The sequence below is a fragment of the Jaculus jaculus genome, chromosome 18 (genome assembly GCF_020740685.1).
Source record: "Jaculus jaculus isolate mJacJac1 chromosome 18, mJacJac1.mat.Y.cur, whole genome shotgun sequence".
In the NCBI taxonomy this organism is placed as follows: domain Eukaryota; kingdom Metazoa; phylum Chordata; class Mammalia; order Rodentia; family Dipodidae; genus Jaculus; species Jaculus jaculus.
Window position 1 is genome coordinate 17459168 of NC_059119.1, and position 23652 is coordinate 17482819.

At 44.2% G+C, this 23652-nt stretch overlaps 1 long non-coding RNA gene across 1 annotated transcript in view; it reads right to left on the reverse strand.

The window, feature by feature from the left end:
- The window catches only part of LOC123455737, a 58720-nt gene extending 41831 nt beyond the window's left edge, over positions 1-16889 (reverse strand). The window contains exon 1 of the long non-coding RNA XR_006634108.1: positions 16676-16889. This is a non-coding gene — a long non-coding RNA (uncharacterized LOC123455737). The remainder of the gene's footprint in view (positions 1-16675) is intronic.
- Between the last annotated feature and the right edge of the window lie 6763 nt (positions 16890-23652).

Below are 23652 nucleotides of genomic sequence, written 5' to 3' on the forward strand. Positions count from 1 at the left end.
GGAAGAAAGAGAGAGAGAGAAAGAAAAAGGAAAAAAAAAAAAGAGAAAACCACACACTCACTTTGGCTTGGTCAAAGGCTGGTGAAGGAATTGCGGTACTTTCTTTTAACACCATACTGGGAAGGGCTAGAAAAATGGTTTAGCAGTTAAAGGCACTTATTTGAAGAGTTCACTTTTGCAAACACCCACATAAGCCAGACCCAAAGAGTAGCAGAAGCATCTAGTATTTGTTTGCAGTGGCAAAAGGCCCTGGCATGTATGTACAGGTACACACATGCATGCATGCATGCACACCTCCTAAGTGAAACATGGATGGATCAGAAGCAGCTCCTCCTTCTCTACCCATCCACCCAAACAGGCAGAGTAAATTACAGCTTTATGCCTTTACAGAGCTTGCAACACTGTGAAAGTTTATCTTTAAGAAATATATTTTAACCTCTAAGTCTTTATTCAAATGAAAATGTTATCAAAAAGAAGAGAAAGAACAGGCAACAAACAAAACCTCCCACCATGAAAACCTCTGCTCTTTGAGATAACCCACATGGCAGATTATTCCACTTTGATAGAAAGAGCAGGAGCATGCAAGGAAGCTCACATGTATTGAATGCACCCACCCATCTCCCAAAGTAACATGTTTCCAAAGGGCAGAGGTAGCCTCGTATCATGCCTTTAAAAAAAAAATTAATTCCCTCTTGATGCACCATTCTCTAAGGAGACTGCCCAAGTGCTCCCTTCTCCCACGTTGTTTTCAAACCTGCTTACCACTGCATGCATTTCTAAATGACAAGACAACTAACTCTCAATCTTGATATGTTAAGAGAAAAACCAAACTGACAGTTGGAAGAGACAGAAGGAAGGAGGCACTGCCCGCCCCTCCCTTGTCCCAAATGTCATTTCTCCTTTGCCCGGGCTGCACAGGCAGTCCTGATGAAGAAACGAGCAGACACTTGAAAGTTTCTGACAGGTGTCATGGGTGCAGACACTGAGTGGCCACGAGGGACGGAGCTTGACATGACAGTGGCAGAGCCACAGAGGCTAGCTCCAGGACACGCGGAGTTTGGTGGATGTCAGATGCAATCCTTGTCACTTTCAAGCTCCAGAATGGTGTCTACAAATGGACAGAGCCAGAGGGAAGTGTTGAGAAAACTTTCAAGCATCAGGGTTGACCAAGTGATGGTGCCAAGTCACAACAACAGGAAATTGGTGACCGTGGAGGATGTTGTCCATCTGGGGCTGTGACGGGGGAGGACGGGCTGCTCCCACTGCTCTCTTGGGTTTATCTGCTCTTGTCATGTTGCCCTCCAAATCAACGTTTCAGTCTGCAGGTTCGTGTGTGTGTGTGTGTGTGTGTGTGTGTGTATGCACGCATGCATGCGCACACACGCATGCATACTCACGCTTGCATGCTGCTAGCATTTCCACCCCCTGCCACCAATAATCTGATATATATATATATATATTTTAATTTATTTGAGAGAAACTGAGAAGGAATAGGTGTGCCAGAGCCTTCAGCCACTACAGATGAACTCCAGGTGTGTGCGCCTCCTTGTGCGCGTGTGCAGTATTGCGCGCTTGTGTCATTGCGCATCTGGCTTACGTGGGACCTGGACATTTGAACATGCATTTAGGCTTCACAGGGAAGGGGTGCCTTACCCACTAAGCCATGTCTCCAGGCTTCTGATAATTTTGATTCTTCTAACACAATGATCTCTGCTGCACATCCACCAGGATCTAAATATTTGGCAGTATCTGCTCCTCTGACCCAGCTGGGGAATGACTCATGATGGGAAAGCACAGCTAAGGCTTCAGGAAAGCTGGGTAATAAATATTGCTGTCTTGCATTATTTTGAAATATTACTTTCTTTTAACATCCTGCCAAAGTCAAATATTTTTTGCTTAATAAAAATCCATGGGTAGGCCTTTAACCCAGCCAAAGTAACAGGTGGCACCCAAGTTCACCTGGTGGGAGAGCCTGGCCTGATTATCTCTAGCCCAGGAGTGATGGTTAGCTGGCATGAGGACATGATGGATGACAGCAAATGTGCAGATAATCTTTAATCCAGCCTTCCATCCTCCTAATGTGATATATTTATTTAACAGTGCTTAACTCAATATATTGGCTTGTACTTGAGCAATTTTAAATAGAATGAGAGCTTGAGAAGCACAGGTGTTTTTTTTTTTGTAAACATGATGAAAATTGAATAAAATAATCAGTATCACACATAGACTGTAAGTCTGATTTCTACTGAAAATTCCTTGGGGCTCTGGGAATGGTAATAAATCAACTTCGGTGTTGGCCTCACCCTCCAGATGAGTCATTGTTAAAGTGGAAAGGGAGTTATGGTGTCACAGTGACCTGAGTTAGACTTGAAGTTTGAGAAAAACAGGGGCTCAGAGTAGAAATTTTTATTGTGATGTTTACTAGGAAGTGTCAAAATGAGCTTACAGTTGCAATATTTATGACCCTGAAATGGATGCTGTTATATCATAACTTTACCTAATCTCTGGTTTTGCACTTGGTGACCACAGGTGACCCTTTCTGAAGAATCTCGCTTTTTAGGGGGCCCTGCCCAGTAGCAAGTGAAGGTTCAGCTTGTGTCAGAAGCCACAAGTCTTCCCTATGTCTGTCCCACTGTCATTGCATATCATTTCCCACGAATCCAAATCACATTCTAGAGCACCAAAAAATATGTCTTTTCACCTCTTTCTACCTATGTCAGTCACATTCTCAGTGCTGCAAACAAATGCCCAATGAGAAGCAGCTTACAGGAGGAAGAGTGTTGAGTTCAGCGTACAGTTCCAAAGGGCAGAGTCTGGCACGGCAAAGAAAGCAGGAGCAAGGAGGAGGCATACTGTCACATTGCCGTTGTCGTTGGGGAGGAAGAAAAGAGAAAGAAAGCCAGGACCACCTTGAAGTGACTCACTTCCTCCAGCAAGGCCCCACCTCCTAAAGATTCCATAGCCTTTGCCGCATCGTGCCAGCAGCCAAGGGCAAGGTGTTCAAACGCATTGGCCTGTGAAGGTCATCTGGTCATTTATATTCATACCATCACACTATCTTATAAAAGCACTAACCCTGCATCTCCATAGTGATCATAATAGTGGAAATACCCACAGCCTGGGCAAGTAGGATCTGCTCACTCCCTGTAATCCTGTCCTCCTCCGGTTCTTGGAGGCTGATCCGGAACCTGCTAGTTTTTCTTGTGTTCCTGCCTTCATTCTTACACAAAACCTCCTACATCTATCCCCTATTTTGATTTTTGAAAACAAAAAATAATAATGTTTCACAGCTATTTATAATAACTCAAAATAGCATGGCATTGGCATAAAAACAGACACATAGCTGGATGAAACAGAACAAAGAACCCAGACATTAATACTAATTTTTGACAAAAGCATCAAGAGCAGTAGAAAAAGAAGAAAAAACATAAAGGATAATTGCTTCAATAAATGGCACCTGGGAAATACACTGTGCACATGCAGAAGAAATAAAGTAGGCCTTCATCCTCCAAATACTAAAGAAAATCAACAACAACAACAAAAAAGAACAAAGACTTACACATAAGACCTAAAACCATGAAAATACTAGAAGAAAAAACAGACAAGAAGTACTTCATGTACTTCATGTGCACCTGAATATGATTTATACTAACTAAATCTAAAAGCTCTCAAAAATGACTATCAAGAGAATGGATTAATTATGATATAATCTATGAGTTAAAAGCAATAATATTGAAGTTCTGTCTAGACAAGCTTGAAATTCATGAGTGGAACAGTGAACAAATGCTTGGCACACAGAAGTACATGGCCAGGCATGGTGATTCACATCTATAGCCCCAGCACTCAGGAGGCAGAGATAGAGGGTCACTGTGACTTCAAGCCCATCATGAGTTCAAGGCCACCCTGAGGTTACATAGCAAATTTGAGGTCAGTCTGGGTTAGAATGAGACCCTACCTATGGAAAACCAAAAAGAAAAAAAAAACACCTGCTTTATAATTTCATCGATATGAATTTCAAAATCGGCAAAGAGTAATCAATGCGATGGCTTCAATCACGATGGTCCCCTTTCATGGGGAGGGGAGTGGAAGTGGAAGATGGGCAAAAAGAGCCACGGAGATTCTCCTCTGCTGGTCCTGTGTTGTAGTTGCGTATCTTGGTGGCAGTTATATTGCCATGACTGCTGAATTCTACTCTGCCGTGCTTCGTGTAAAGCCTGGCATTGAGGTTGCATTCCAGTACAAACTTCACTTAAACTTTGTAAGGCAGGGCTGCGGAGGTAGGTCAGCTGGTAAAGAGCTTGCAGTACATGCATGAGGCCCTCAGTTTAATCCCTGGAACCTATCTGAAAAGAAAAAGCCAGGTGTGGTGGTGCGTGCTTATAATTGCAGTACTGGAGGGGCAGAGACAGGTGGATCCCTGGGGTTCACTAGTCAGCCAGGCTAGCCCATTTGGCAGGCTGCAGAACAATGAGAGACTTCATTTCAAAATAAAAGCTGCGATCACATAAACATGGGCACGCACGCACACACACCATTTTTTTTTTATTATTATTTATGAGACAGAGAGAGAACATTGCCATGCCAGGGCCTTAGCCACTGAACATGAACTCCAGACGTGTGCACCACCTTGTGTGCATGAGCCACCTGTGTGCCCATGTCATCTGGTACATCTGGCTTTTGTGGCTTCTGGGGAGTTGAACCTGGGTTCCTAGGCTTCGCAGGCAAGTGCCTTAACCACTAAGCCATCTCCAGCCCCAATTCTTTTTTTAAGACAAGCGATAATGTCCCTGTTGTCACCATGCCTGCCTCATACAGTCCTTTTGGAATAATACATGTGCACATTTATAGCAAATTTTGGCTTCCCATATCATGTGCATAGATGATGGATAGATCAAGTGACATATAAATTTATGTATATTTATTTATTTGAGTGAGAGAGAAAGAAATAAAGAGAGAGAGAGAGAGAGAGAGAGAGAGAGAGAATGGGCGAACCAAGACCTCTAGCAAATAAACTCCAGAGACATGCACCACCTTGTGCGTCTAGTTTAAGTGGGTCCTGGGGAATCAAACTTGGCTCCTTTCATATTGCAGGAAAGTGCCCTAACTGCTAAGCCATCTCTTCAGCCTGAGGAACTATTTTAATATTATCACCAAAACAAGAATATCCCTGGTAATTCCTGGGAATAGTGTTAAAATTAAACGATATGATGAACCCAGTGAGAAGGATCTTAACAATCACAATTGGGAGGCTTTATTTAAAAATGCCATTATTAGCCAGGAATGGTGGCACGTACGTTTAATCCAAACACTTGGGAGGCTGAGGTAGGAAGATCACTGTGAGTTCAAGGCCAGCCTCAAATTATATAGTAAATTCCAGATGGCTCAAGACCCTACCTTGAAAAACAAAACAAAACAAAACAAAAGCTATTATTACACTTATTAGAACAAGTTAATCTCTTGGACTAAATGCTATGTCTCCATCAAATCCATGTTAAAATCCTAACTCAGTGTGAGAATGATATGACATAAGACCTCTGGCAGAAAATTAGTGGTAAAAGTAGAGCCTTCTTGAATGGGATTATAGCATTCATAAGAGGCCCCAGAGAACTCACTGTTTGCTTTTCCTCTACCGTGTGAGGATTCGGGAAGGTAGCCGTGTGTAACTTGGAAGAAAGCCCCCACCAGACCTCAGCCAGGCTGGACCCTGATCTCCCCCACGTAGTGAGAACTGCGTGTCCAGCCACACCGTGTAGGGTACTTTGTGATCGCGACCCTGGCTCAGACACCTGTGCGACACTGCAAATCCACTCATGTTTCTCGGAAGGACTGGATAACGTACAGCGAGGGAAAGCTCACAAAACTAAGCAAATCATTCACCTGATGAAATGACCAGTTCATCTGCTTGATCCTACGCTTCCTCTGAATCGGGTTCAAGTGGCAGTAACGGATCACCCGTAAGTTTTTTTAAAACAGATATTTCAGAAAGACAAAACCAAAAGGAACTGTAAACAAACAACAACAACAACAAACTCTGAACTACTGGTGGTTTGAATAAAATGTCCCCCATAGGTTCATGTCCTTTGAACAGTTTGTCTCCAGCTAGTGACAGTTTGGGAGGTACAGCCTTGCTAGAAGAGGTGCATTGCTGGAAATGGACCTCAGCGTTTATTAGTCTAGCATTACTGGGTATGAAATATTTTTATTTATTTGCAAGTTGAAAGAGAGAGAAAATTGGGAGGGTGGGGGAGGATAGGCATGCCAGAGACTCTGGCCACTGCAAACAAACTCCAGATGAACGCACCACTCTTATATATCTTATATCTGGCTTTGTGTGGATACTCGGAAATCAAACCTAGGCCGTCAGGCTTTGCAAGCAAGTGCCTTTAGCCACTGAGAAATCTCTCCAGCCCATTACTGGGTGTTAAATAGCTAGCTTACTCTTAGTGCTATCCTTCTAGACCTTTGCAGACAGTGTTCCCTCTGCTTGCAAATCTCTCTTTTCCCAAAGTTGACTACAGCTCAATGCCACCTCTTGGTATCGGGCATTTTCCAGGTCATTCACTATAGAAGACAAGGCTCTCAGATTTATACACATGCTGATTGGTAACAAGTCTGTGAGGAGAAGAAGAGGGAAGTGAGTGAGTGTATTAAGCCAGAGACCTCTGCTCATTCAAGGAGATCCCAGGGCAGGGATGGTCTTCTGAGCTGTCCAACATGAAGATGGGAATCAGGTTTTTGCAATGCTGTGTTGAACAGCCATTCAATGCAAGTTTCCATGAAGGCTGAAAGGTGCAGTTCTCATTACTTGAGGCTAATTTCTCAATGAGAAGCAGCTTAGGTGCCACATGACACAGGAATCTATAGGCCTACTTACAGAAACCCATTATAAGTAGAACTCACATTCCTTTTTATTGTAATAGGATCTTGTTTCTCTTTTGGACAGTTACAGTGACTTGTAATATTTTTAAAGTTCATGAGCTTGCCTACTATTTAGTCTCTCTAAAAACCCTTAGGTTTTTGTCTAGCTGTCTGTCAATCACAGTCATCATTTTATCCTTCGCATCTCACACAGACAGAGCAAGCACTTAATTTACAGTACTTGTTAAATACATGGAGAAGTAAAACCAAGACCAGGGAACCCATACAAGATGGCAGATATGGCTGGTCTTGGTGTTTGAATCAGAACAGTGGGTGTGGGTATGGCTCAAACCAAAGAAGATGGGTCTGGTAGTTTGGGCACCTGAATCCCCAGGGAATGGAAGTAGAAGAGAGTACCTTGTGAACTGAATTCCAGAACAGCATTTGTTGGGGGTGGGGGGCGAGGGGAGACATACCTGACTGGCCTGTATTTTGTAGAATACCAGCCTTGCCTGTGACTTTACTAGTCCTAAGGAACTCAGTCTAACATGATTTGAAATGGAAACTCAAGATTAAGAAAAAACAAACAAAGAAAAAAGCTGGCCATGAGACAAGCATTCTGGAGGTAGAAGCAGAAGGATCAGAAATTCCAGCTCAACCTAGGTTATAGAGGAGGTTTCTGAGGTCCAAGGCTAGCTTGGACCACATGGTAAGGCTCTGTCTCTGAATGAATGAATGAATAAATGAATGAATGAATGAATGACTAAAGCAACCAAACTATACAGACTGGTAAAGAGATACCTAATAGGACTTTTACATTACCAGTAAATCTCTTGGCCAATTCAATTGACTTCCTGTCAAAAGGCCACTCATATTATAGTGCAGCTATGTGGTCAAACTTAAATTGTCTTAGATATCAGTTGTCAGCCAAACAACTTCCTGTATAGGTGAGTGGCTTCCTAAGCCATAGGCATATTCACATATCAATTCATTAAAGGTGAGTTTGACATCAAGGCTACAATATCAGGGAACCAATTCAAACCTTGATTCATTCCTACAAACCTATGTACTGGTCACACTGTGGTTGACACAGGACTTTTTGTTGTTGTTCAAGATAAAAATGAAGTAATATGGCCTGGAAAGATAGATGGCTTAGCAGTTAAGGCACTTCCCTGTGAAGCCTAAGGACTGAGGTTCGATTCCACAGTATCCACATAAGCTAGGTTAAAATGGTGGTGAATGCATCTGGAGTTTGTTTGCAGTGTTTAGCGGCCCTGACGTGCCCATTCTCTCTCTCGCGCTCTCTCTCTCTCACATCAATACATAAAATTTTAAGAATAATAAGATGAAGTAACTGAGAAGGAAGAGCCATGAAGGCCTCCTTCCCCTTAGTAAGAGGACCTTCTGTGGATCTCTTTGCCTAGGGCTCATGAAGACTTCAAGAGTCTGGGTCAAGAATACATGCAACTCAGACGAAAGCTCAGGGTGGTAAGACTCAGTGCATTCTAGTAAAAAGCAAGATGGACACATGACTCGCGTGGTACGAGGCATGGTAAGGCTATGAACCATGGGAGAATCACCTGCCTTATAGACTTCCCTGGTTTCTCAGTTTCTCTGTACCTGGCTAGTTGTTGGAGTAGGGCATGCACCCCCAGCTCTGTGCTCCAAGTCAGGAGGAAGCAACAGGCTGCTCTAAGGAGAAAGGCCCTCCTTCAGTCGAGTCCTTTAATTTATTCTCATTGTTTCAAAGAACAGTCATAATGACTTGGTCAGGTGTCACACACAAATCCTACCATCTCCCAGAGAATCCATTCCCCACTCAGCTAGACCTGCGACCCTCCACATGTGACTTTCACAAAAGACCTCACTTCTCCCTTTCCTCCTCTTTCTTCCTCAGTGCTCACCCTCAATTGAAAATCAGGGCCTCCGTGGGCAGGACACCAAACACTCTAGCCCTGGCTTTCGATGGTTGGAAGGAGCTCTGGAGCCACCCATATTCTTTTTTTTTTTTGGTTTTCAAGGTAGGGTCTCACTCTAGCACAGGCTGACCTGGAATTCACTATGGAGTCTCAGGGTGGCCTCGAACTCATGGCGATCCTCCTACCTCTGCCTCCCAAGTGCTGGGATTAAAGGCGTGCGCCACCACGCTCGGCTCTCCACTCATATTCAATATGGTTGTTGCCCTACTTTTTTTAAGAGTTTTGCTTTATCTTTTAAAATGTTTTACTTATTTATTTCTCAGAGAGAGAGAATTAATGAATGACCATCAGCATTCCAGGGACTCCAGCCACTGCAAATTCCAGATACATGTGTCACCTTGTGCATCTGGCTTACATGGGCACTGGGGACTCAAACCTGGGTCCTTAGGCTTTATAGGCAAGCACCATAACTGCTAAGCAATCTCACCAGTTTTTTTTTTTTTTATCTTATTTACTTAAGGGAGAGAAAGATGCAGATAGAAACAGAATGAGTGAATGAGTGTGCCAGGGCCTCTAGCCAATGCAAACAAACTCCAGATGTTTGTTCCATCTGTGCCTCTGGCTTTACATGGACCTTGAGGAATTGAACTCTTGTCCTTAGGCTTTGTAAGCAAGCGCCTTAACCACTAAGCCATCTCTCCAGCTCCTAGCTATGTTTTTTTGGGGATTCTGACACAAATGATGATGCTGAGTGGTTTCATTCCAAGCAAAATCTTGGAAAATGAATGGTCCTAGGTTTGGATATGGGAAGTTGTGGACCAGGGTTGAGGTTGTGGTAGAAATCCCAATACTATTTCTAAGGGCAGAAATTGCCTTCTTTCCACACCTACAGCATAGTCACACTCCTCACATATTATAAAATGATAGAGTACAACACGGTTAAATACATCACTGATTTGCCAATACTAGGTATTGGTGTGTAAGTCTAACTGGCGGTGCGGCTGCCTGTGGTATTGATTTTACTGTCTAATGGTTGAGAGAGATGTTATCTTGATTAATTAGAAGTCAAAAACAAATGCATCTTCTATAAGATCTCTTGTGGCATTCACCCAACAAAAAAATACTACAAGTGCCTAGAAAATGTTGGAAACTTAAAAAGACAAGGTGGGGAGGGAGCAAGCCTCCCCTTCCGCCACCTGTCCAGAGTGAAGATGTTGCCTGGGCATGCTGGGCAGGCGGGTATGAGCTCAGTTGCAGAGATGGGGGCTCACATCTATTTTTTTCCTTTTAACTACAGCTTCCATTCAGAAATTACATACAGAAAACAATATGGCTTTCTCAAGTGTTCAGAGAGAAACTTTCATATTCTGAGCTGGATAGAAAGATTCCCCCCATCACCACCACCACCATCCTGAGAGTAGATGAGCAGCCAGGGCTGGGATTTCCCCTGCAGGAGAAGGTAATTTCCCAGAAGGTAATTTCCATAAACCATGCAGAGTATACTAAGTGATATTGTTCTTAAAGATAAAGACATCATCTGTCTGATTGCTAAAGTTTGACCAAAGGATTTTTTGACAGAGAATTCAAAATTGGAGCTGGGGAGATGGCTGTCAGTGGTAACTGCTACTTGCTTGTAAATCCTGTGGGTCTGGGATTGATTCCCCACCACCGCATGCAAACCTGAGTACAAAGTGGCCATTGCTTCTGGCATTCATTTGCAGAAGCAGGAGACCCTGATGTGTACACACACACACACACACACACACACACATACGCACACACAATTTTTTAAATATATTTTATTTATTTATTTATTTGCTGCAGAGAAAGAGGCAGGAAGAAAGAGGGAGGGAGAGAATGGGCCACTGCAAACAAATTCCAGATGCATGTGCATCTGGCTTAAGTGGGTCCTGGAGAATTGAACTGGGATCATTTGGCTTTTCGGGCAAATGCCTTAACGGCTAAGCCATCTCTCCAACACCCACAAATTTTTTTTTTTTTTAAAGAAAGGAAATTAAGGGCTGGAGAGATGGCTTAGCGGTTAAGCACTTGCCTGTGAAGCCTAAGGACCCCGGTTCGAGGCTCGGTTCCCCAGGTCCCACGTTAGCCAGATGCACAAGGGGGCGCACGCGTCTGGAGTTTGTTTGCAGTGGCTGGTAGCCCTGGCGCGCCCATTCTCTCTCTCTCTCTCTCTCTCTGCTTCGTTCTCTGTCTGTTGCTCTCAAATAAATAAATAAAAATAAACAAAAAAAAATTAAAAAAAAAAAGAAAGGAAATTAAGTCTAGAAAAATGGCTTAGCGGTTAAGGCACTTGCCTGCAAAGCCTAAGGACCCAGGTTCGATTCTCCAGGACCCACATAAGCCAATTGTACAAGGTGGTGCATGTGCTTGGAGTTTGCAGTGGCTGGAGGCCCTGACACAACTATTCTCTCATTCTCTTTTTCTCTGTCTCTTTCTCTCTCTCTCGAATAGATTTTTTTTTTTTTTAAGGAAAGGAAATTCAAAACTATTTAGAGAAAAATGTTATCTTAGCATTTTAATGAATTTTAACCAACAATTTATCACAAATATCAACTCATAAGTATGGTAAACTATGATACCTAGAAAAAGTAAAGAGTCCTGATTTTCTGTGGGGTTTGTGAGCTGATTTCTATAAGTAGATGAGGGTGGGTGTTTATGGGTTTTCTGAAATTTTCTTCATGAGCTCAGATGTCCACTAGTCCTTCAGTCTCAACACGACATGTAAAAGAGACTGCAGGCTGCCTGCCACCATGGGCCTGGTGAAAGCCGAGCTATGAATGGGCCTAGAAAGCATTGATAAGTAACTGCTCGGCCATTCCTCAATGATTGGATATCGGGAGAAATGGCATTGCTAAGCCCCGGCTTCCTATGAGCTGTCATTGATCTGTTCAGCATATATTTATTGAAGGAGAAGAGCATCATGAGCAACAACATGGTGTCTCTGCCCCAGCACAAGCTGAGGGGGATTAATGGATGTGAAGGGGCTTTGCAGTCCGTGGTGTCTCTACTAGTTCTAAGAGACCATTGATGCTTCCATGGCAATTTTACATGACTCCTGTCTTCATCGGAGCTAAGCTTAGGCCATCATACCTCATGTTGAAAAAATGGTCGTTTGAAAATCTAAGCTACGTAAGAGAAAGACTGTTTGCCATGGCTACTTTTGGGGGACGGGTGTGTGTGTGTGTGTGTGTGTGTGTGTGTGTGTGTGTGTGTACAATACACGTTTTTTCTTATGAAAATGGGCATAAGTGTGAATACAGGCATGTATGCAAGTGTATGTTTGCATGTGTGGGGGCCAGAGGTCAACGTCAGATGTCTTCCTCAATCTTTTTCAACCATATATATATGGTTAAAAATATAAACTATAAAATAATAAATATATAAATATAAAAATATATAAAAAAATAAACAAATGTGTGTGTATATACATATATGTATATACATATATATACACATACATATACATAATTTTTTTTTAAAAGACAGATTCTGTCTCTGAACCTGGACCTCACTTGTTTGTCAAGCCAGCCAGTAAGCCCTGGGGATTCTCCTGCCCCTGCCTCCCCAGTTCTGAGATTTAAGGTCCACACCACCACACACAGAGCACTTTACCTGGATGCTGGGGATCCGAACTCAATTTCTCATTCTTGAATGGAAAGCACTTGCCTTTCTCCCAGTTTGCACATTTTGTCAGATCAAATCATACCAGACCTTGGCTTGAAATGAATTCATCTATCCAACTGATATTGCCCATTCTCAGTGGGATTGGGCTCTGGATGAGACACCAGCACACCGTAGTGGATTTCAATCCCCTCCTGGGAAACTCATGGTTTCCTTGAAGGGCCTCATGAAAATCCACTCCTCTGATTTCTAGCAAATGTTAGACAGCAAGAATTGAACCTGTGCCACTCTAGCTGGGGCGGGGCAGGGGGGAGTTGACCATAACTAATATACTCTTGACCCATCTGTTTCAGTGGCCCTGCACAGTTAAGGGGAATGCTTAATAAAGTAACCCTTCATAACACACAATTGATTAGTGGAGTGGTTTTTTTTAATTTTATTTTTGTTCATTTTTATTTATTTATTTGAGAGTGACAGAGAGAGGAAGAGGTAGGTAGAGAAAGAGAGAAAGAATGGGCACACCAGGGCCCCCAGCCACTACAAATGAACTCCAGATGTGTGCGCCCCCTTGTGCATCTGGCTAATGTGGGTCTTGGGAATCAAGACTAGAACCGGGGTTCTTAGGCTTTACAGGCAAGTGTTTAACCACTAAGCCAACTTTCCAGCCCAGGCGGAGTGGTTTAAATGAACCAATTTTAAAGCTTCATGTTAAATTTATGTTTTTTTAAAAGAGTTTTCCAGGGGGCTGAAGAGATGGTTTAGCAGTTAAGCACTTGCCTGTGAAGCCTAAGGACCCCAGTTCGAGGCTCAATTCCCCAGGACCCACGTTAGCCAGATGCACAAGGTAGCCTATGCATATGGAGTTCATTTGCAGTGACTAGAGGCCCTGGTGCGCCCATTCTCTCTTTCTCCCTGCCTCTTTGTCTGTCATTCTCAAATTAAAGAAATAAAAATAAAAACAAAGTTAAAAAATAAAAAGAGTTTTCCAGGAGAGGAAAATCATACAAATCTGTAGTGTAAAATGCCTACGAGTCTAGCTACACAGTTATCCTCTTCCTCCTAGTGAGAAAGGGGCTTCATAAAGGAAAAAGGAAAATTTATTTTCTGACTACTGAAATTGTTCATTGAAAAGAAGCCCAAATTTCTCCCAAAGAGAATGACTTATGCATCAGACATGCGCCTAGGGAGGCCTAGCTGGCCCCCCAGCATCGATTCAGGTCCTCACCGTGGTCTCAACCTATTCAATAAATGGGCAGTGACCACGGCAGCCGTGTTGACCTAACATCTTCCCCCAGCTCCACATCAAATCACGAATGGTCTTTGAGTCTTACTGCTCACCTTCCTCAGCATAGTCAGTCACATCAACATAATTCCCCCTCAAGGGGTATTCAGTTGAACTGGTTTATATCCCAGAAAAAGAATCCAAGGCTTGGAGATGAAAAGACCCAGTATCCAGAACCCCAAATCCAAAATGTTTCAAAATCTGAAATGTGTGGAGCAATGACCTGACAGAGCCAGGGGGAAATTCCTTAGCATGACACTTCGTGGTACATACGGATCAAATTTATGATTCTGCTGTTCACTGGGTGTTGCAGTCCAGTTCACATTGCTGGTAGCAATCACCCAACTAAGAGCAGCTTCTGGGAAAAAGAGGTTTATTTTGGCTTACAGGCTCGACGGGAAGCTCCACAATGGCAGGGAAAACAATGGCATGAGCACAGGGTGGACATCACCCCCTGGCCAACATAAGGTGGACAATAGCTACAGGAGAGTGTGCCAAACACTTGGAAGGGCACACTGGCTATAACACCGATGGGCCCGCCCTCAACAATACAATCCCTCCAGGAGGCGTTAGTTCCCAAATATCCATCAGCTGGGAGCCTAGCATTCAGAACACCTAAGTTTATGGGGGACACCTGAATCAAACCACCACACTGGGTATTATGTCACTGGTGGTCAGAAGTAGTTCTGGTATGCTCTTGCACAATAGAAAGACCACAGATAATGACAAGGTCCTTAATATCTCAATAAGCTGTAAGACCTTTCAATCTCTTTTACCATAAAGAATGGATAAATATGTGAAAAGGCAGGTTCAACCTGACTTAAACATGAGACAATGTGCACATGTATTGAAAACATCACATGGCTAGTATGTGTAATTGTGTTTTTAAGTATTAGTTAAAAAGTAAGTTTACATGTATATGCCACGCAAAACCTGTGTATACACACAATAGATAAATAAATAAAAGCAATCAATATCACTAGCACTTAGCCTAGCACCTGGCACAAAGTATATATCCCTATTAAAAAAAAATAATAATGCAAGCGCCCCCTGCCCATCATACCAGATCTCCCCAGTGACTCAGGCAGCACACATTTTCAGTGTCATTTAACACACGTTCCATCACATCTGCCTTCTTTTCTGACTAAATTTGTATGCACGCATTATTTTGCTGACATTATTAATTACCACTAATAACTATATTTGGTCATGACTACTTGTCAAGAACTAAGAGAAATGTCTTCCACCTATTTTGACATTTTACCTTCAGACACACTATCTTAGAGGCGAAGAAACAAACTCAAATGAAAATCATGATGCTGAGCTTGTTAACACTTTTTCCTGCAAGGAAGGTACCTAACTGTGAGCATAACCAGTCCTTCCAGTGTGCTGAGGACTCGACGAGTGCCTACTCCGAAAGAATAATGTCCCATGAAATCACCGAGTCTTGTGGAAACCTGAACGGTTGTCTACTTTATTTTTATTCTCGTAGAACAAGTGTCCCTGGTCAGTACGCACTCGATAACCTCTATTTGTAGAGTACCAGCCATCTACATGAAAACAAGTTTCATTTTCTAGCTACACAAGTGTTTATTTAGTGTTAGGGAGAACATCTCAGGTGTTTAGGGTTAGAGAGCTCAAATTTTACACCAGTTTTCTTTTCTCACTCGTGTTACACAACATAAAAAATCTGACCCTATGAGTTACACAATGTCTCTATCTTTGGGGACACAGCACAGCGTGTGATGCCCTCTCCCACATGCTGAGAGGATTAAGATTCCTTTTCTGGAATCTTCCACGCCTAGGATCCTTGCACTAGCTGAATGAGTAACCCCAAGGCACTTGCTTCTTCCCTAGGGAGCCAATTCAACCAGTGCTCGACTGATCGTGCAAAACCATTAGGAGATTATGTAAATATAGAGCCCGCAGAGGTTTCAAAAATACAGTCATCCATCAGTATTCATGGGTGTGGGCTCCAAGACCCTTAATATCTAGCAAACACTCACGTCTCCTATATAGAATATCATAGTTGGGCTGGAGAGATGGCTCAGCAGTTAAGGTACTTGCCTGCAAAGCCTAAAGACTCAGGTTCAATTTCCCAATAGCCACATAAGTCCAGATGCACAAATTGGTGTGTCCATCTGGAGTTCATTTGCAGTGGCTAGAGGGCCTGCCTGGCACAACCATGTGCCCTCAAAAACAACAACAACACAAAAAATCCTCTCTAAATTATTTACAGCACCTAATACAAACTCAGTAAGATGTAAGCCATTGATCCCTATCTTGGTTGAAGAAGAGCATCAAAAAACAAAGACACGTTTGATACGGACATATCCCAGCCTCTTCCCAACATCTTCCCTGTTCTGCTACATCAGCAAAGGGCTAACTATGCACTGGTGCTGGGCCCAAGAGAAAGATGAATACCGTGATGGCTACGTTTTGTATCAATTTGATTTGCTTAGGAATCCACACACATTACCCATAAGTGCATCTCTGAGGTTGCTTCCAGGGAGGATTAACTAAAGGAAGAATCCTTCCCCCAGAGTGGGTGGCCCCTGGGGCGGGGTGGGGGGGCGCTTTATCTAAGGAAGCTCTGGGAAGGACAATGTCCCTTCCTACCACCCAGCTGCCAGTGCTGCTTGCTGCCTTCCAGTGTGGACTAAAGACCAGTGGCTCTCCAGGAAGCCTGCAGGCCTCCAGTGCTGGGTTGGGACTGCTGAGGCATCCAGCCGTGTGCACTAAATAGGCACCGGGTTCCGTGACTCTCAGGCTTGCAAACTGCTATTGTTGGACTGCCGTAAACTAATCCAATAAATTCCTTTTTGTAATGCAATTCATTCTATGGGTTCTGTTCCTCTAGAGGACCCTGACTAATGCAAATGCCAAGTGTATCGGTATCGAGCAAGGATAAGCCAGAACCTACAAGGCTGGGCTACAATGCAGAAAGGAGGTAGAAGCCATGCAGGTCTCTTACCTGTTGCAGGCCTCCTCCGGTGTGGGCGGGAAGCTGGTCCGGTCCCCTTAGCACTCGGGGCAGGCCACGTGTTGGGAATTTTAAACAGAAGACAGGATGAGAGCTGGAAGAACTGTGAGTACATCAGCCCTCTCGTGCAAAATCAGAGCAGCCAGAAGAATAGCAGCCACCAAGGTCAGGAAGGAGAAAGGTCACGGCCATACCTCTACTTTCCCCTTCCAGTCCTCAGGTAAAATGTCTCCTGAAAAGGAATTGTGGGAAATGTAGTTTCCGCTCAGCTACGTCCTTACGCTACAAATCCACCAGTCTATCTCACCCTGCCTCCACTTGCTTCCCTATACATCCGGTTTCATCGTAAAGACTGTAGCAAAATGGTTTTTTTTTTTTTTTTTGAAGAGTTTTATTTATTTGAGAGAGTGAGAGAGAGGAAAAAAAAAATGGGCACACCAGGGCCTCTAGCCACTGCAAACAAACTCCAAATGGATGTGCCACCTTGTGCATCTGGCTTAGGTGAGTAGTTGGGAATCAAACCTGGGCCCTTAGGCTTCTCAGCCAAGTGCCTTAACCACTAAGTCCTCTCTACAACCCTGTAGCAAGATTTTGTGTGGTATCCTGGTGAAGTCATATGACCCCAGGATCCCACTGCTCCCAAGCCCTTCTACGGGTAATCTCAAAACAGCTGAATCCAATGATTTTCCTGATCAAGGCTTGTATTTTGCCCTTTTTCTCAACATTCTACTTGGCAGATTTCTTCTTTATGCAATGTCTTTATAATTTTTCAAAATATATTCCCTGTCTGGGAGGTAGCATGACATTAAGTTCATCTCACAGGGTTGGATTTTAAGGGTTTGTGTCTTGCTCGAGGCCCAAATAGAGAGACCTCATTGTTAGCCTCCTGATGTCATGATGTCATTGTTATTCCTCAGAAATGAGGCCCAGGTGAACCTTTTGTGTTGAGATATCTGTATCATTTCAGCAGGGAGCTGATGTTGCTGATTGATGTTGCTGACTTTGGACACCACAAAACAGAACCCACAGCGGCAACAATGACAAGCTCTTCCCTGCCCGGGAATAAACCAGGCGACCACATTTATTAATTAATTTATTATTATTATTATTATTATTTTTTTTTTTTTGCAGCGCTTTCCCTCATCCTGGCATGCCTGCCTGTCTAGGCGCATGCCTTGTCTTCCAAACTAGCCTGCAGGTTCCCGGAGCGAAAGGAGCCCCCTCCTTTCTCCTCCTGTGTCTCTTCCTCAAGCCCCGTCGAGGTGGGCGCCTGATGGCAGTGCCTGCGAAGAGGAAGTGTGACACCTTCCACGTGACCTTCTAAAACCACATACTAGATAAACCTGAGATGCAAAACCCAAGTGTGCACTTCAGTCACGAAGGGACTTTTGGATCAAGGCATGAGGTGGGTGCAGAGACCCCCTCAGTGTATCTCCACAGAATGGACCCTCACTGTGAGCACCCCCAAATCTCACCAACTTACAACATACAGAGGGCATTTCTCCTGTCCCCTCGCCATCACCTGAGCATGACGCTTAGGATGGCTAAGAAGAGCTTGGCTAATTCACTCAGCTCGGCTCTGACTGACAGGCTGGGCCCTTGCTCATGCCTGGAAACCAGCATCAGGGAATGACATACAGTTTGATAACATAAGATGCTCAGGGTTTTTGGCTCAAGTGAGATGTTCGGAGCTAATAGCCCTGTGAGCTGAGTTTTAGCTGCGATCTGCACCTTGAGATATCCGTTATGTCTGGCTCAGGAAAAAGGGAAAAGAATGAGAGCTTATTTCTAGAAAGGTTTCCGATGAGCAGCATTTGTCATTGAAGGGGAAGATGGGTATAATTAGCTTGTCAGTCTAGTTTGGGCTGAGCAGGCTGTCTCTGCTAAGAAAGATGGACTAAACCGCCAGAGCCGCTGACAGGCAGTCGATAACGCAGCAATTAATGTCATAAATAATTCCAGAACCAATTACATCAAAATGGACTCTGAGCTTTAAAAAGGTACAGAATTCTCTTATTCTTCCTGCTAACAGCAAGAAACAGCTTTCATTTTTCTCTGTAATTACTTTTCATTGTATATAGCAATACAGCTGAGCTTTTCTGTCCGTATTTAAGCCTTGTCTTTCTCCAAGCCTCTTCCCCCACCACCAGCCTCCCTCCTTCACCCCACAGGACAAGGCTGTTAAAGTTGGTCTTCCCTGGCGGAGCAGCGGGGTGAATGTATAATCTTTTAACTTGGCTGTTTCGGGAGAACTCCAGCTACACCTAAATGATTAAGAGCCGAGTTTTCGAAAATGTCATGGACCGTGACAGGAGAGTGCCCCAAACAATGGCATTTGGAAATGAAGACATTGGTGAAATAAATGGATTTGTCTTATTATTTTAAAGGTTGCTGTGACTTTACTTACACTGAATTTATTGATTTCTTTGTATTTTATTATTTTTTTTTTTCTGCCCTTCTGCTTTGTACAGTTGTGGGCCCAGAAGCCAGGCTAAACCATGAACACAACTCGATCCCACCCGTGACTACTAATGGGCATCTTTTTCTTTTTCCTTCTAGAAGGAAGATTAGTCTCTTTAACACGGTGTTTTGCTTAAAAGCGATTCTTGTGAGCTGTCTCGAGTCTTCAGCTCGGTCCTCTGTATGTTACATATGGAGATAATACAAAGGCTAACACATACTAGAAAGACACGCCAGATATCACTGAGGCTAATCGCCTTTTTTTTTTCTTCTTTTCTCTGGCCTCCATCAGCTGCCTCTGTGGGCTAGCTGAGAGAAAGGAGGGGATTGTGGGAAAGCAAATTACTGTAGCATGCATTCACAGCTTTGTTCCTGGGGCCTGACAAACATCCCCAACTTTTCAGCCATGGTGGCATTTGCTCTGGAGGGACTTACTGGGGGTGGCGGGGGGGAGTGGCTCAGGAAGCTCCCACTGTTTCAAAACCAGAAACAGCTGCTGGTGTGTCGCTGGCAGTTTGCTGAGTGGGCTCTGGCTTTGCGCTCCTGACGCCGATGGCTCTTCCCTTAGCAGTAGGTGTCACTGCGGTGAGCGGTAATTACAGAAAAGATTTTAGAGGACACAGGATAATTAGGCCAGCCCGTGCAGGCATAAACACTGACATTTACCATATTAAAAACTGAAGTTGTCTGCATTTTCCTCCTTCCCAAGACCACAACAACAGCCACCTCGCCAACAAAGGCTTTCTAGAGAACAAAGGGCTTTTGCGTTGGGGCAGAGGGGAAGAGTTTGACCTGGTGTCTGTGGTGCTTGGCAGCAGTGGGCACAGAATGGGTTCTGTGGACCATTTAGGAAATGATAAGCTGCTGGGATGTGGCTCTTCTGTGACCAAGCTCTGTCCCTTGTATCCCACTGAAAGTCCCTTAGCCTAGGTATGACCAACCAATGGAGGGAGTATGACAAATGATACCTTCTAGAAAGTGCCTCTCTCTCTCCACTTTGAGGTGGACATGAGTAGTCTCTGAATCCCAACTTTATCTGGGCGTGGGTGCTCCCATGGTAACAGCATCAGACACGTGTCCAGCTGCTTCAACAGGAATCAGGCAGTAGGAAGGGAGGTGTGAACTCCTGCTGTTAACTCCAAGGACCCTCCTAAGGGCTGGAACTAGGGACAAATCTCCTCACCCTCCATCCCAAATAGAAATGTCCCGAGTACATGTAGAAAGATCCAGTAATACCCACCAAGCAGTCTCAGCTGCAGCCTCACTTAGCAAGGGGACGGTGAAAGATGGGAGAGCCTTCTACCCCCAGGCTCCCAGCCCGCCTCCCTATGAAAGGGGCCCATTTAGCCCAGATCCTAGACTTCCCTCCTGGAAAATGAAACAGACCTCTTTCACAGAGCTGCGAAGACCAACAAAATACATTAAAAAAGAAAATCACTGGATACAAAGGAACAATGGTAGGACCCCTGAGAAAATGCTAAAATTCTTTACAATTGCCAAAGGCCATTCAACAACCCCAAATAAGAGACTCTTTGAAAGGTGGTTGTCTTCCAAAAGGAATCAAGCCTCAGTTTTCTATGCCTGAGGGGGATGATAAAGATTAATTGAAAACTCCTGGCTACCTTCTGAATGTTAGGCCTTTGCTCTCCTTGGTTTCCTGGATGCAACAAACCTAAAGTGCTGGGCTACTCCGGCCTATGGGATAGAGCCAGCTCAGTGTCTTAAAGACTGGGAGTAAAGATATCCTGATACTTGCAACTGTAGAGACTCTCATGCTGTCCCGGTGTTTATTTATTTATTTATTTTTTCTCTTGAGTGGGGCTTTGGGCTTCCATTCCTTAAAGTGGGTTCTTGAGAAAAAGCATCATAAAGCTTATGGTCTGGGAGAGAGAAGCAAAGGGGAAGATGTGGACAGCCTTCGTTCCCGGCAGGCACTCTACGACCCTGGGCAGATCTCTTCATCTATCTACATGTGGGTTCTGTCACTGAAGAATGAGGGACATGGCCCACCTGCACCTGCCAGGGGCTGAGGGAGGAGTCAGGGAGCCAGCAAGGCACAAGCCCCTCCCCTTCCTTTGCACATCCCCTTCCTCCTCTGTAAGACACTGGCTACCCTCATGGGCGCTTGAAAGGATCTGGTGTCAAATGCTACTTCAATAGGAAGCACCCTCTTGTGATTACTTCAAGGACTCTGGAGAGTGGTCATGTGGCTACCCCACTCCTCAGGATGGCTGACTCTCACTTCTTTGTCTTAACTAGCCAGGCAGCCCTTCTGCGAAGTCAGCAGCAAGAGGTACTAACAAGCTGAATGGGAGATCGATCCTGTATTTTCTAACGTAAGAATAAACCCGATAATTTTTCTCAATTATTTCTAGGGGGGAGAGTCGGCCTAAGACATTTTTGAATACGTAAACATCAGAATCTCAAACATGACTTAGAGAGAGCGCACATTTTAAATAACTTCTTGGGTCCTTTGGCCACAATGGAGATACACATCCCCACACAGAACTGGGAAAGTGGTTTTAAGTGACCTGATCAAGAAATACTTTGGGGGCTGGAGAGATGGCTCAGCGGTTGAAGGCATTTGCTTGCAAAGCCTGATGGCCTGGGTTTAATTCTCTAGTACCTACATAAAGCCAGAGGCACAGAGTGGTGCATGCATCTGGACTTTGGTTGCAGTGGTTCTCATTCTCTCTCTCCCTTTCTCCCTCTTTCCCTATCCTTGAAAATAAATAATAAAAAGTGTGTACACACACACACACACACACACACATACATAGTTTTCTCACACATGGAAGGCCAAGGCAAGAATGTGGCGAAGCAAGTTAGAGTTCACATCCATATCAGCACCCTTTAGAGGGTGGTGGTCTTTCCGGATGATTGTATCAGATAGTACAAGAGCCATACTCATGCTGGGTCTCTTTGCTGCACTGAGATTTGATCGGTTGTACTATTATTTAGAACCTTGGGAATCCATCCCCTGTCTTTCTTTCCTTTCATCTAAAAGCACTGGGTTCTTGTGAATGACTAGGAATTGTTAGAAAAGCACAAAGCTTTTAGGATCAAACGAAATTTGTTTCAAATTCTCGTACCAGGCTGGGGAAAGGGCTCAGTGCATGAGTCAACTGCGTGTTGCTGGGGCAAACGACTCAAGCAGACGCAGCTTTGAGAAGGAAAGGGTTTACTTCCAGCTTAGGGTTTTGAGAGGACAAACATTATAGCAGGGAAAGCAGGTAGCAGCGGACAGCTGACGGCACATCATCAGGGAGGAAGGATGAGGAGGAAGAACACAGGGCAGGGCCCGGCTGGGCGGTTGCACCTCAAAGCCTGACCCGGTGACATTCTTCCTCCAGCAAGGCTCCCCCTCCTAACGCATTCATGAATCTCCCTCACGGTGCCACCAACTGAGAGTAAAGGGTTCAGACACAAGAGCCTATGGGAGACATTTCCCCTTCACACCACCACGCCCTGTGAACAAAGCACTTGCCATGCAAGCACGAGGGCCTGAGCTTTGATCCCAAGAATCCACATAAAAAGCTGGATGCTGGGGCTGGAGAGGTGGCTTAGCGGTTAAGCGCTCGCCTGTGACACCTGAGGCCCCCGGTTCGAGGCTCGATTCTCCAGGACCCACGTTAGCCAGATGCACAAGGGGACGCACGCGTCTCTAGTTCGGTTTGCAGTGGCTGGAGGCCCTGGCACGCCCGTTCTCTCTCTCTCTATCTCTCTCTTTCTCTCTCTCTCTCTCTGTTGCTCTCAAATAAGTAAAAATAAACAAAAAAAAATTTTTTAAAGCTGGATTCCGGGGCTGGAGAGACAGCCCAGGAGTTAAACGTGCTTACTTGCAAAGCCCAACCACATGGGATTGATTCCCCAGGACCCGGTTAAAGCCAGATGCACAAAGTGGCACATGTGTCTGGAGTTCGTTTGCAGTGGCAAGAGGCCCTGGTGTGCCCATTCTCATAAGCTCTCTCTCTTTCTGTCTGCCTGTTGCTCTCTGTCTCTCTCAAATAAATAAATAAAATATTAAGGATAGAAAGGAAAAAGAAAGAACTGGACGCTTGACAAATATCCGTAATCTCAAGCATGCCTAAGGTGAGGAGGCAAGGACAGGAGCCTCTCTCATCAGCTCACAGATCAGGCAGCCTAGTAAACGCACTGTGGAAAACAAAGACCCTGCTTCCAACAAGAAGAGCAAGGACCAATACCTGAGGTTGTCCGCTAACGGTCACTCCTGGGAAGTGGCATGTGAATACCCACACTCACATACACACACAAAAAGAAAAGAAAAAAAATATAAAATAAAAAATGTACTCTAGTCCCACCATTTACTTTCCATTTACGACTTTGGGCAAACTAATAATTCTTGAATTTAGTTTTGCCATTCTCTTACTGATTCTTAAATTGTTAGCCAACATATTGATTATGGAGTAGTAATCAGACATTATGGCTTATACTATTAATAGCTAAAAATGACCATGGCTGGGATTCCAACCTACCTTTGACTTTAG